General features: G+C 43.1%; 1 long non-coding RNA gene across 1 annotated transcript; it reads left to right on the top strand.

The window, feature by feature from the left end:
* Positions 1–3,209: 3,209 nt before the first annotated feature.
* Positions 3,210–9,188, top strand: LOC124247784 (uncharacterized). Its single transcript, XR_006890825.1, has 3 exons — positions 3,210–3,373; positions 5,121–5,625; positions 7,491–9,188. It is a non-coding gene; the product is annotated as an uncharacterized LOC124247784 (long non-coding RNA).
* The last annotated feature ends 5,215 nt before the right edge of the window (positions 9,189–14,403 follow it).

The raw sequence follows: 14,403 nt of genomic DNA, 5'->3' as shown, positions 1-14,403 counted from the left end.
CCAGCAAGGTGTAAGAGGCCCCAGCCAAGAATCCGTTCTGGGATCCCTGGTTCCAAGGTGTTCTGTGCACAGGTTGTTGATTCCTTATCCAAAAAGAAAGCAAGTCTAGACTGGCCCCTACATAGGGAAGATAATCAAAGCCTGACCCAGACTGTCCAGAACCCTTTGGCTATAAGGCAACCTTGGCTGTGATTTGTATCTTTCACGTTGTTGCTACATTCTATCTGTTTGCCTGGAATAAAGAGGAGATTTATAAGCATTGTTATTTTTCCTTAGCAGTTGAACTCTGTGGTTATCACCATTATCATGTCTGGCAGTCAAATTTTAATAGGAATTGAATCTAAAGATGGAGACCAATCTGAAACCACGTCACAAAATGGAGAATTGAAGGAAGTAGAGAGGCTTCATGTGGAAAAAAAGATGTGAAGAATTGTAATACGTAATAGGCTTTTGCCTATGCCTCTTTCAACTCTGATTGTATATTAATTTTTCACATATCTCTAGAAGGCAAAACAAAGCAGTAGAATGATATGACTTGGAGGCATTTAAATATGAGAATGAATTGTCTGACAACGTCGGGGTTGTTTTAGCTGGAATGGGCTTCTTGGTAAGGTTGAAAGTTCCTTGTCTCTGATGGCTTAAGAGACTGGATGACAGCATTTCAAGGAGGCATGGATGGTACTATTGTCTTCATTTTGAGATTAGACATGATAATTTCTACATTCTCTTTCAATGCTAATATTTTATTACTAAGATTTTTGAGACGATAAACAAGGAGTTAATCAAGACTCACTGACTTTATCGTACATTTAAAAAGTCTTCTTTATTCCATATGTCCAAATTCATTGTGCACTATGTATATACACCCCCCTTTCACCTCTCAGCAAAAGTTAGCATCTAAGATTCAACTTGATGTCTTAAAAAAAAATAAAAGCCTCATTTTCTCACAGATTTCCTGGTGATTAAAACAAGAAGACAATGAGGGCAACCGAAAATCAGCACTGCCCTAGGCTAGCGTTGGAGCTGGAGGGAGGCTTCAGAAAACACGTAGGAGGGAAGAGTGCTGGGCGCGTCCAGAGGCGCTGAGGGGCGAGGCTGCGGCGCCTGCCGGGAAAACCCACCCTCGGCGCGGGAAAGCATCTAAGCCATCGGGGACCAGCTTGGCACGCCGCGGGTAGCTCATTGGGTCCAAGCACACACAGACAGACAGACAAGAGGTTCAAAAACAGACAACTGTGCTTCAGAGAGTGAGGCTTCCTGAACGGGAGGTGCTCTAACCTCCCTCGCAGTGCAGTGGTCCAAGCTGCTGAGGACGGGGCGGCAGGGGCGGGAGGCCTGGAATCAGCCGGCAGCGCGGGCTTTGCAGGGTGGTGGGTGGAGAAGCAAACAGCAACCAGGGTCTGAGTCACTGGGAACTGAGGACAGTTCGCAAAGTCAATTCCAAAAAGGAGGCCAGCGAGGATGATGGGACCTAAAATAAGACCGGGTCGCAGGAATATTCAAGGCGGAGGACTCGAGAGTCGGGGGAGGGGGAAGGGCTTGTCCTGCAGGCTGAGGGCTGAGTGGCGTGGGAGGGGGGCTCGGATGCCAAGCGAGTTCTGGCAGCGAGCTCCCACGTCCCCACTCTCATGGCAATACAGGAAAAGGTTCAAAACGAATTCTGAATAACATACAGTCTGCCCAGTAGGTGTCCGTTTCATCCCAAAAGGTAGCATCTTGTCCAGGCAAACTCATATTTGAAAAGTCTTTCTGCACAGGGGCCGGGTGCAAGTAATGCGTCTTTACAGGAAGACTGGGAAGAAGCAGGCAGCCCCCCTTGGCTCAGGCATCGCCATCCATCGTGGTCTAACACTTCATAAACAACCCAAGAGGAAAACTTTCCTCATCTCGTTTAAGCCAGTGAGGTGTATATAGCTTTAACAGATCCAGGACATTTATCTCAAGCTGAGAGTGTAATTTCACGGTAATAATTTGTTTAAAGTGTTGCTGATTGCTTCCTATTTCTCCCCTGTTAATGACTTTTACACCTTTGCACTGTTCCTTTTATATGGGCTGCTCTGGCAGTTACCCACAGGAGGCTGTTTAGGCAACACAAGAACTCTCAACGGGCTGCTGGGAACTATACTGGACACTCCCAAGATCTGAAAACTCTCTTTCATATAGACTCCTCCTTCTTTGGAAAGAAAGTTTTTACCTTCGGTCAATAGCTTTCTCCCTCACAATTACTGCTACTCCTGCGTGTGTATGTTATATTCAGGAGGCAACTGAGCAAAGCTAATTTGCTCTTCATAAATTTCCTGGTGACTGAAACCAGCTTGAGCAAAGTGGTGGTGTGGAATGCCTCAATTTGGACATATCAAATACATCTCCTCTCGCTTAGGCTGAAAGTCCAATGCAGAACGTCCTGGAAACTGTGTTAGTGGTCAGAGGGTCATCTGAGAGCCTTTTAATCTTTGCATTTTTAAAGCAATTCATGCTTGCAAATTTTGGCAAAGTGTTTTCTTCCCCTATTGGCAATGCTTTCAAATTTGAATGAAGTAGCTTTTTCCGTATTTTGTGGAGAAAAGTAAATAACGTGTTCCTCGTGTCACTAGGAAAATGCCAAGGAGCAAGGGGCCCCCACAGCAAATTAACAACCCAGTGTCTCCCCCACCTCCCAGCCTGAGTTCTCCTTGTTTGGTTTCAACCCATCTGTTCTTCCCATTTATTCACCTTCCTCCAGCCATTGCTTTTCTAGGCTCCCTGCCCTTCTCACCTGGCTTTAATTCTACCACAGGCAGAGTAGTCCTGGGCTGAGAGAGGTGAACAGACAGCAGACCCCCAGCTTCCTCAGGTTGAGGCATTTGGTTCCATTGAGCAAGCTGGCCCTTTCAGCCCGAAGGTGCGTGTGAATGAGAAACAGAATAGAGATCCAAGATACCGCACGTGCGTCAGCAGCACCGTGACAGCCCAGGCTCTGGATCACAAGGCACTTTAATCCCTCAATGGCAAACCCACCTCGGGGAAGGGATATCTGACACCAGACCAGGAAATATTTGCGCAGGAGGCAGGGAACTCGATCCACACCACTTTTCTCAGTCACTCAGATTCTAATTAAAAACAAGGACAAGTCCTAACGCCACAAACAGAGCGTTCTCAACCCCGAGTCAGTCATCCTGTAAGGTAGCGCGGGAGGAGCTTACGAGGGCTGTCCCTTCAAGATCCCTTGCTCGACTTTTTGGTCCACTTTCAGGAAGGTCTTCTCAGGGTTCAACCTCTCCTACTGTCACCTTCCTCCTATTAGGGAAAAAAGTAATTTCTGCAGCTTCAGTCTCTGGAGAAGTTGATCATCGCAGTTCATTTCATATTCATAGAAGAATCAACCTCATCATGTGTAGGTTTCATTCATTCGTTCTTCCAGCAAACATATATAAAGTGCTTACTATGTGCCCCTCAGTGTTCTAGGTGCATAGGGTGCATCAATGATTGCTGCCTTCCTGAAGCTGAGATTCTAGTGGTGAGTGGGAAGGACGATAAACACAGTGAGTAAATTACCTCATATGTTAGAGGGCAATAAGTGATATTAAACAATCACATAGGGTAAGTGGGTTGGGAAGCTAGCAGCAGGACAAACAGGGTTGTCAGAGTGGATCTTATCAAGGAGGAGATGTTTGAGGCAAGTCTTAAAGAAGGTGAGGGAGTGACCCAAGCAGACATCAGGGAGAGTGTTAAGGATGAGCTAGAGCAAATGCCCTAAAACAAGAACACGCATGAGTGATCCAGGAGCAGCAGGGAAGCCACTGGGGCAGGATCTGAGTGGGAGGGGAGTGTGGTAGGCAATGAGGTAAAAAAGGTAACAAGGGCTTTACAGACCCTTGTACAGACTTGGGATTTTATTCAGAGCTAAGTGGAGGGTCTTCCGAAAGTTTTTGAATAGAGGAGTAGAGGAGTTGAATGGCCTGACTTCCATTTTAAAAGGATCTCTCTGGCTGCCCTGTTGAGAACAGAGTATGTGTGTGTGTGTGTGTGTGTGTGTGTGTTTTGGAGGGTGGGTGGGAGAAAGCAGGGTGAGGAGTTAGGAGGCCACTTAATCCAAGCAAGAGATGTTGGCAGCAACACCAGAGTGGTAGCAGTGGAGGTGGTACAAAGGAATCAGATTCTGGAAAAATTCTGAAGTGGAGCCGGCAGGATTTCCTGATGGGTTGATTGTGAGATGAGCGTGAAAGAAGAGATAAGGATGACAGAGTTTGGGAAGGACAGCGGGTAGCAAAAGTTGGATCATGGAGATCAGACGTTTAGTTTAAAATTCATTGAGCTTGATAGATTTCTCTAATTTAATGAGGATTCAATATATTACAATAATATATGCTGTTGTATTATTTTATGATTGTAAACATTGAGATTTGTGCTTTGTCTAGAAAAGCTAAAAAGTCACAGGAAGATTAAAGCTGAAAAGCAGCCTAAGATCTGCAGACAGTGATTCTATGCACTAATCTTATCAGTAAGTTAAGAAAGTACACTATCTTTTTTGGAGGAAACCACTGGATGTTAGACAAACTCCTTAGTTGAGGAAATTGGCCAACTTGTCCTGATGAATGTGATTTCTTCATCCCATCTGTCCCCCTGCCAGCCTCACACAGGATTTCCTGTGCACAGAGCGTGGTCAAGATAATGACAATGTGCCATGGCTCATGGTTGCGGCTCTTTGGGAAAGCCTAAAGAAGCTACCAGACCCAGGGCACAGATCACAGAAATAGGGGCTTTCCCCCAAAACTGATAGTTTCCTTAGCAAAATAGTCTGCACTGACACTTGAGGTAGAAGCAAAAAGGCTTCATGATCTGAAGAAACAGAGTTTTTCGTGGCAAAACATACAGGAAATGTCTGGAAGCCCAAACAAGAAACTCTGTGGGGTGGGTAGTTTTTGTGGGGCTACAAGTAAGATGGAGCAAAGACAATATCTAGCTGTAGTACATCTTCAGCCTGCTAGTCTAATCTTCACCACGTCTGGACATTAGGTCTGGGCTGCTATCGCCCAGAGGGTGAACTCACTGAAAATTCTGAGGGTCCCCATTGTGTGTTATTCCTAGGAAAAAAGACCTACAGAGTTAATTTTTTTATTTTGTTCTTTTCTTTGGAACAGTGGCTCCAATAAAATAGATGATTGATTCTTGCCAAATAAAGATGAACAAATGACTGTTTTGACTCCAGAAATTAAACAAAATTTCAGAGCTGAACTAGATAAAACAAGCAGATAAATGGCTTTAAGAAGAGACCTAACAATCGTGTGGCTCAAAGAGCAAAACGTTTATTCCTTTCTTATGTAACAACTCCAAGATCAGCATTTCAGGCCAGCAGGCAACTCTGATCCTTGTGGCCATTCAGGAACCCAGGCTGCTGGCAGCTCTGCCATCTTCCAGAAGAAGTGTCCAAGGTCACAATTCCTGGAGGAATGGGGAAAGAGCAGAAGTTCAAGGCCAGGGAGTGCCTCTTAAGCAACTGAGGCAGACGTTGTCTGCTTCACTTCTGCTCACGTTCCATTGGCAAGAGTCAAGATACATGAGCATCACTTGCTGCAAGAGCCCTGGGGGCTGCAGTCCTGACTGGGCAGTCACATGCCAGCTACAGTGATATTACTCTGGAAGAAGGTGAGAACACAGTTTGGAGGGACAATTACTGTTTCCATCCCAATAGCATTCTTTACTGCAAGGTGGGCTGGGAAATATGGACTGAGCTACAAGGAAGGAAGACATTTGTCTGAAGAAATCTCTGCTCTGTAAAACTGGCCTTGTGACACGGTACCCAAACTCTCCTCACCTGGGTAGATTTATGCAGAGGGCACACATTCCCTGAAGTTCTCTAAGGAGAGATTTCAGATTATCAGGAAGTTTAAAACTTGACTTTAAACAATCTAGCTTAAACTAAATACCTTACCTTGGACCCTAGGATCCCAGGATCACAGTTCGTTTGGACATTTAACCAGTATCGATGTGTATAGCTTGAGTAGCCAAAATAAGTTAGATATATCAGAAAAAAAACACACATACCCCACACTAACAATAACAAGTATAACTACTAACATCTCTCTGGAGAACTTACTATTTTTGTTCTGTTTAAACACACAACAGGTCGATTGCCCATGTGCTGTGGACTAGAGAAGGCTCTAGTTTAAACAATAGCCTGAGAATAACCCAGGTTAGCAATACACGTGGCCCCTTTACCAGAGAAAAGATTAATTTATACTAATTGCTAGCCTTTATTGAGAGCTTACTGCATGCTAGCATTTTATATCCATCATCTCATCCTAACCCTCAGAACTGCCCAGTAAAACCTTTATGAAATGTGGAAACTGATGCTCAGAGAAGTTAAATAACTTCCCTAGAATGTCCTAAGCAATGAGTAAGTGAGCCAGAATTTGAACAGACTTTCTAACTGTAAAATCTGTGCTCTTCCCTCTACCCTACATTGCCTCTAACTATCCCAGGAATAATTTTTGTTTGAGTCACATGAGGAGACTACAGTGTACGTGAGAAATTGGATTATCTTGTGGAGGAGAGGTTAGATTATTCTGTGTGGTTCTAGCAGGGTCAGAAAACGTGGAAGGAAGGCACGGGAAAGTAGATTTATTTTGAGAATGAACAGGAGCCTTCCACCAGTTCCAGCTGTCTGACAGTAGACTCAGCTCCCACACACGGCAGTGACTTGCGTGGTGCCAGGAGTATTCACGAGGCTTGGCCAACATTCATCTGAGTTTCTGGCCATGGAGAGTAAATTGGGCGACTTCTAAGGTCCCTTCCAATTCTGTGGTTCCTCTGCTGTAACTTCAAATGTATAAGATGTCATTTCATTTTCTTTGAAAATTTTTTACTAACTTAGGATAATCACCATTTTGGTTATAGAGACTACTTAGATAACTGATTATCTTCTTTCTGAACCCATTTCAGGTGCTGTCAATGATTGTAGAATACAATTGAGAAAGAGGAGAGCATGTAGGTTGAGAGTTCATTTTCGGAGTCAGATAATTGGCCCCGTGACTCCAAAACTTCCTAGCTGTGTCATTTAAGCTCTGTAGCCTTCAATTTCCTCAAGTGTAAATGGGAGTAATCAAGTCTCTCTTACTGTGTTATTGTATTCCATGGCATATTAGTTAATATCCCTAGCATAGCACCTGGGGCATAGTAAGGGCTCAATAAATGATGATTATTTTTATAAATAATAATAATATAGAATTCAGAGTGCAATGAGACATCTTAACCACACCTCTGGTCCCAGAATTCTTACCCTTCTCTTGGTAGACAACTGTCAACATAAGCCAACCACACACATGACATACTGCCACCCCCAAAGTGATTGATGGGTTGGTTGGTTAGAACTCAAAGCTCATTTGAGTGACCCTACTGCCCTCTCCCCGTGGAAGACGAGTGTGGCAGTAAGGATGGAGAGGAGGAGGGTTGCCATCCTCACTGCCACCAGTGAATATGTTAAGATCTTTCTCATTTCTCGCTTCTCTCAGGGAGAAGACATGCAAAATCATCTGGCCTAGAGTGAGTGGAACCTAAAGCTAATTCCCCAGGTGCACCTGGGACAAATGACAACCTATGGAGCCCTGTGCAAACTGCTCGAGCTTTGGAAGGACAAGTGGCTGTAAAAGTCAAGCAGAAATTTTAAAATGTTGAGGAAGACAGAGGGAACATTACAATTTTGTTGAAAGTTTAAGAATATACTTTTGTACGTAGTCATGCTTGAAATTGTCCTTATGCTATGTTTTTTGTTTTGTTTTGTTTGCTTAAGGCGGAGAATTTTATATGCATTGTAAGTTGCATAATTTACTCTTTAAATGTATTTGTTCTGTTGGTGTACGTACATTTAAATCGTTGGAAACCTCAAAGAATGAGCATTTCCCAGGTATCAGGTCTGATGTGTGATATGCCTGTAACAGTTGGTATAGAATAATATTTAACCCTTCTCAAGGATTTGCTGTGTGCTAGGACTCTTTCAGTACTTTATATCCTTGATTCATTTAATCCTCAAATCATTTATGAGGAAGATACTCTTATGATCCCCATTTTATAGATAAGGAAGCATGCAGAAAGAGGTTAAGTAACTTGCCGTGGGTCACACAGCTGCTATCAGAGACAGGATCCGAACCCAGGCAATCTGGCTCCAGAGGCTACATCCTGATCATTATTTCTGGTTATCTGATTCTGACTAAGTCCCAGGGGAATCTCAGCCAAGGTGGGCCAGGCTTGAAAGGAGCAGCAGACAGAGGTCCCAGAGGGCAACAGCTGCGGCCCTGGCTTTGCAGTGGTTTGACTCACAGCATGCACTGACCATGCCTCATAGCATCTCTTGATAAATTGATGCTGCTCTTTATATATTTCGTCTCCCCAGCTGCAAGTCACGGTTGCTCATCTGTCAGTCACATTACTAATATGTTCATAAACATCAGCCTCCGTTACTGTCCTGAGTCTAATCAGGCCTCCATCTCTCCTTGATAACAATGCATTGTAGCAATAGAAGCCCTGGGTCTAAATTCTGTTTCCCCAACTCATCACCTGTGTGACTCTGGCCAAGTGACCTTACCCCCTAGAGCCATGGTATTGACACCTGCAGCCTGAAGGTAGTACTTAGAGATAGGATTATGAAGGTTTACAGTAATAAGTGTAAAGCATACCGCCAATTCCCTTTCCCCCAGTGTCTAACATTGGAACTCTATTAATCCTTTATTTCTGAACTGGGTTTGCTTCTTGCCACATAAGCATGTTGGAAACACACAGAAAACAGCAATTTAATTTTACTTGCAACATTATTTCTTAATGTTGAAATATTAATATTTTTTGAGAATCATCACTTTTCAGCAAAGACATTCCATGAGGATGCTAGAGTCTCTTCATGAAGGGTACCAGGAAGCTCTGTCAAAAATCTCTCTTGTACAAACTGATTTTTTTAAAACTATAGTAAAATATACATAACACAAAATTGAACAACTTAGCCATTTTTAAGTGTATGGTTCAATAGTGTTAAATATATTCTCTTTGTCGTGCAGCTAACCTCTAGAACTCTTTTTATCTTGAAAAACTGAAACTCTGTACCCACGAAACATCAACTTCCCAGACTTCCCATTCTCCTCTCCCCAGGCCCTGGCAGTCCCCATTCTACTTTCTGCCTGCGTGAATTTGACTACTCTAAGTGCTTCGATGTAAGTAGAATCATATAATATTTGTCCTTTTGTGACTGGCTTATTTCTCTTAGCATAATGTCCTCAAGGTTCATCCATGTTGTATCATGTGTCAGAATTTCCTGCCTTTTTAAGGCTGAATAATATTCCATTGTGTGTATATACCACATTTTGTTTAACCATTTATCTGTCAATGAATACTTGGGTTGCTTCCACTTTTAGCTGTTGTGAATAATGTTGCTATGAACATAGGTATAAAAGATCTCTTTGAGACCCTGCTTTCAATTCTTTTGCGTATAAACCCAGAAATGGAATTGCAGGTCATATGGTAGTTCTCCTTGTAATTGTTTGAAAAACTGCAGTACCATTTTCCATAGCACTTGCACCATTTTACATTCCCAGCAACAATTCACAAGGGTTCCAATTTCTCCACATCCTCACCAACATTTATTTTCTGGTTTTGTTGATAGTAACCATCCTAGTGGGTGTGACTTGGTGTCTCATTGTGGTTTTGATTTTCATTTTCCTAATAACTAGTGATATTAAGCATCTTTTCATGTGCTTGTTGGCCATTCGTATATCTTCTTTGGATAAATATCTATAAGTTGTTTGTTCATTTTTAAATCAGATTGTTTGGGGGCTTTTTTTATTGTTGAGATGTAGGAGTTCTTTATATATTTGGAAATTAGCTTCTTATCAGATAGATGATTTGCAAATATTTTCTCCCACTCTGGATTGCCTTTTCATTCTGTTGATCGTGTCCTTTCATGCACAGATTTTTTAATTTTGACATAGTCCAATTTATCTATTTTTTCTTTTGTTGCTTGTGCTTTTGGCGCCATATCCATGTGTAAACTGATATTTTATGCATAGAGCCAGTAAGACTAGAATCATTACCTCTTTACAGACTGTCTGGGAATCCAAAACCTCTGCCTCAAACATTCCCCAGGGAGCCTTGTGGAACTGTGAGTAAACAAACAGAGCAAACCATGTTGCAGGAACACCACCAAGGCTACTAGGCATAAAATTGGAGGCCCTTGTTTGTTTATTCAGCAGCCTGTGCTTGGAAGCCAGAGGGCACTGAGATGCTGGGATCATGCTTGAGAAGCGCCTGCAGCTCAGTCCTGCCTGCTGTCACAAGCGGGACAGGCAGCCTGTGTGGAGGGTCATGTGTCAGTGAGTAATCTCTAAGAAAAGCAACTCTCTGAAGGGCTGATCAACACGTCAGGGTCAGGGCGTGTCACACAGACGTGTGGATGCCTTTGCGTGTGTGCGTACATTTTAAGTATCTATTAAGATCTGTCAAACATGATCAAGTGTCTTTAATTAAGTGCCTGGGCCAGTCTGTATGCACACATATGCAACTGTTCATTTCTACCCACTTGTAACTTGATAAACATTTTCTATGGAATTTCATGTTAACTCATTTACCTAAGCAAGTAAATAAAATCCATGTTGAGAGATTTTTTTTCTCTTTTGCCTACACTTGGTATTCCAGTAAACATTTTCGTATTTCACACGCATAAAACTCTCTCCAACTACTCATGCAGCCAAATTAGAATTTAGAATCTAGAGGTGAGTGGACAGTCACGTAACTGTCAAAAATCTCTAGTGAATTTTTGTTTGTTTGTTTGTTTCAAATGCTCTGGCTAGCATTTGAAAAAATGCACTGTGTGTAGCGCTACGTCCCCTAATTTTTAATCCTGTGTGTGTTTCAAGGGGAATTTAATCCATCTGTTTCTGATTCACTTACTCTTAACGCATCAAAGTAGTACTTTGTAATTGAGGTTTGACGTCCAGGATGCCTCTTGGGCTTTCACGTCGTTATAAAGATTCCCTCTTGCTGCCCATCCGCCCCTCTGCAGTGCTGGCCATTATCGAGAAGTTATATTTTATTTACCTGACATAGTTTCAAATGACCGGTTAAATGAGTACTTGACCAAATGTCAAAGCACTCAGCCCTCCGGAGTCACGATTTTGGAGTGTGATATAGTGCAAGGCGCTGGGTGGCAGATTGCTGGGGGCTGTGCGTGCTCAGCAGAGCCTGGCCGCTCAGGAGGCAAGGCCACACACTCTGTGCTGTCCCCCAGCTTGGCGTCTATGTCAACAGTGGATGTCCCTGGGCGCTGGGGGCAGTGTTCTGAAACCTCTTTCATCCAGCACTCACACACATGACACCACAACCACGCCCACGCCCGTGGCATACACAGACATAAATGGGCCTTCTCATCTTGCGTGCAGTGTCTTTATGATTACTTCACAACAAACTCTTAACTCAGTAAAACCCTGTTGTATGAGGAAAACGGCACACTTTGCTGATCATGGCCTTCCAAATTCTACCAATAGAGTACTTTCTGCCATGTTCTCAAGCCTTAGGGCTTCTCTAAGTCTGTCAAAGAAGACCCCAGAATGCTTGAATATTTCTTGTGATAAGAAAAGTCAGTCTATTGTTCAAAAAAACATTGTAAATTTTAGTACCAGACGTGGTCTTGAGGATCACATAATCTCTAAAATGACCACTATCCATATATCCACGAATAGTAACTTGTTCATTTTATTTCTGTATTTGCTCATTCTTTTAAATGTTTGGTGACATGTGGTCATGGCCTTAGTTGGCTTCTCCACTCCCCAGTCACTCAATAAACATGTACCGACCAAGTACAATGTGTTGGACGCTCTGCTAGGTTCTGAGGCTGACAGAAGGCAAACCTGTCCTTGCAAGAGCTGCACGCGCATTCCCTGCCCATTGAGAGCTAACAGCTCAGAGTCCTTTCTCCACTGATGCTGCGTCCTTGTGAACCAGTGCACATGTATGTATATGGGGACAAAGCAGATGAGAGGTAAAGGGCTGCCTGCTTCCTAGTCACAAATATTTCTTGCTTTCTCTTAAAAACGGTCTCCTAAGCTTAAAATCATCTTCTTTCGCAACATTAAAGACCAAATGTACCAACATTTATATAAACTCTAGTACCCCAGACATCACAGGGCATCATTACATCTCAACCCTCTATGTATTGAAGATTTTACTGGTGCTTTCATGTCTTAGAAGTGAGAAGCCAGTAATCCATTACTAGGAACATTGCGCTTGTGAGGTTTACTTTTATCAGTTTAAAGAAATAGAAAGCTTCTTCTTTTTGAACTGATTTTGCTGGCTTTTCCATCTCCCTTAACAACTGCGTTTTACTATCATACCATACAGGAAAAGTTTTCAGGCTGCCAATTCATATTGCAGTGAGGTCATCTGAATTTTTAGGACCTTGAACAGGAATCATATTATGAAAAGAATAAGCCTTGCTCAAACCAGACAAGCCAAGAGCTTATCTTACCGGGACATGGGCTCCCCAGTGGGTGGAGGAGATGGTCGTTACTGCCTTTTTTTCCTTCTCCACCAGAGTTAAGCAGATGTGGTTAGTCACTGTGCAAGGGAGCGTGTGGAAATGTGAGTATTTGTGCTTATGGGTAGTTGCCAGGTCTAAATCAGCCAGGCAGTCATTGCTCAGGGAGCCCAAAGTAGGCACTAAATTTTGCACTCACCCACCAAAAGGGTCCACATGCCTCTTAATCTGTCTTCCTGCAGAAGGACTCCCCTGGCACCGTCCAGCCTAAGCTCGGGGCCCACTTTCCCTGGAGCCCCTTCCCGTGAATTACAGCCTGCAGCATGGGGACTAAATGGAAAACAGCCCCCAGAAACTCAACTGGAAGGGCTGACCGGAATTCAACCTGATGTTGAGAATGGCAGGAAAGCTTCTATTATTCTACTTCATTCTATCTGCTGTGAGGCAGCGCGGCGCCTGGAGTCTGACTGAGCTTAACTCATTTCCCTGGATTTCCGAGTCACAGCCACAGTGCCTACTAAGGCCAAATATCTCACTCCTGAGGCTCACTCCACTTCCTGATATAGGATGCACTTGCCTGTCTCCCGGTGACCTTAAACACTAATACAGGAGTCATAATATGACCTAGACAAGACTTGGAAGCCAACCAGAACGGAATGATTGACGGAGTGCTTTTGGTTATCTACTGTTTGTTCTGACACTCTGGCGTGGTTCTCTTTGTTATGATTGTGGGAGTAGGAGGCTTAAAAATACATTAGAGGCATTGCTTTTCACAGTGGTGAAGTTGATCCTAAGGTGTGGCAAAAGAAATTATGTTCCACCCTGGAAACCCACAGGCACCAGCTCCAACTTTTGCCCTCTCTTCCCTGCTAGAAGGATGGCAGTGGCACTTTGGCAACAATTCTCAAATGTGGATTGTCTCCAGTTCTGCGTATAGGGTTGGAGGAGCCAATGCCCTCACTGATTCTTTGCATCACAGACTTGATCATCGCTGCTGCCCTCCCTCAAATGTTGCTATCAAAGTGATTAGCCTTTCTGCAGAAAGATCATGAATTCACAGTCCCATCTTTTCTTCTGGTAGTCTCTTTATATTTCTTCCAAAATAAGATAGGTGTTTGATCTGATGCATCATGTGGATCTATGATTAAAATACCTACTCGAATTATGAATCAGGACTGGGGAGTTGGAGTCATCGCTTATGTTTGCTGATTGTCATGTTTCAGTATCTTTAAGCTCAAATTCCTCTTTTTTGTGGAAGGCTTTTTATGTTTCCACTATTCCTATCCCTGTCTGCTTGATACATTTAGATTCAGAAGGTCAATTTATATCAAACTGGGCAGAGAGGCAGGCCACCCAAATGTTAGTTGCCCTTTTATATTTGGCAAGGGTCCACTAAATAGTCAACATGCAAAGGATTCTTTTGAAACCCGCCCTGGAAGTTTCAGTCAGCCAGCCTCAGGGACCAATGGCCTAAGGTGATCGATGTATCATAGCCATGACCAGGAATTGTCATCCTATATGAGCAAAAACAAGTGCAAATGAAGCGAGACTCCTGCATCCAGTGTACCAGGGTCAGACTGGAATGCCACTGTCATTCTCCATGATCACAGCCCCCAGCAGGCGAGGAGTGTGCTGCAAACCCCGGCTCTGTGTTAGCCTGTCATGAGTCTGTTACTCACTCAGCCCTTCCTGAACCTAGTTATACATCTACCCTCTACTACATCTTGGAGTAATGAGCTTTCAATTTTAATATGTACTATGTGTAAATTTTTCTTTTATTCATCTTATCATTATCTCTTTCCGTTTTGCAAAGTACATCTGGATTTAGTAACTCGATGAATAAGTTATTCTGGAAGTTCCCTTCAAGATGTTATATATTTCTAATGTATTCCCCTTTAATATTTACATTTCTA

Source organism: Equus quagga, chromosome 11, assembly GCF_021613505.1.
Source record: "Equus quagga isolate Etosha38 chromosome 11, UCLA_HA_Equagga_1.0, whole genome shotgun sequence".
In the NCBI taxonomy this organism is placed as follows: Eukaryota; Metazoa; Chordata; class Mammalia; order Perissodactyla; family Equidae; genus Equus; species Equus quagga.
This window is presented reverse-complemented; position numbering and strand designations above follow the sequence as displayed.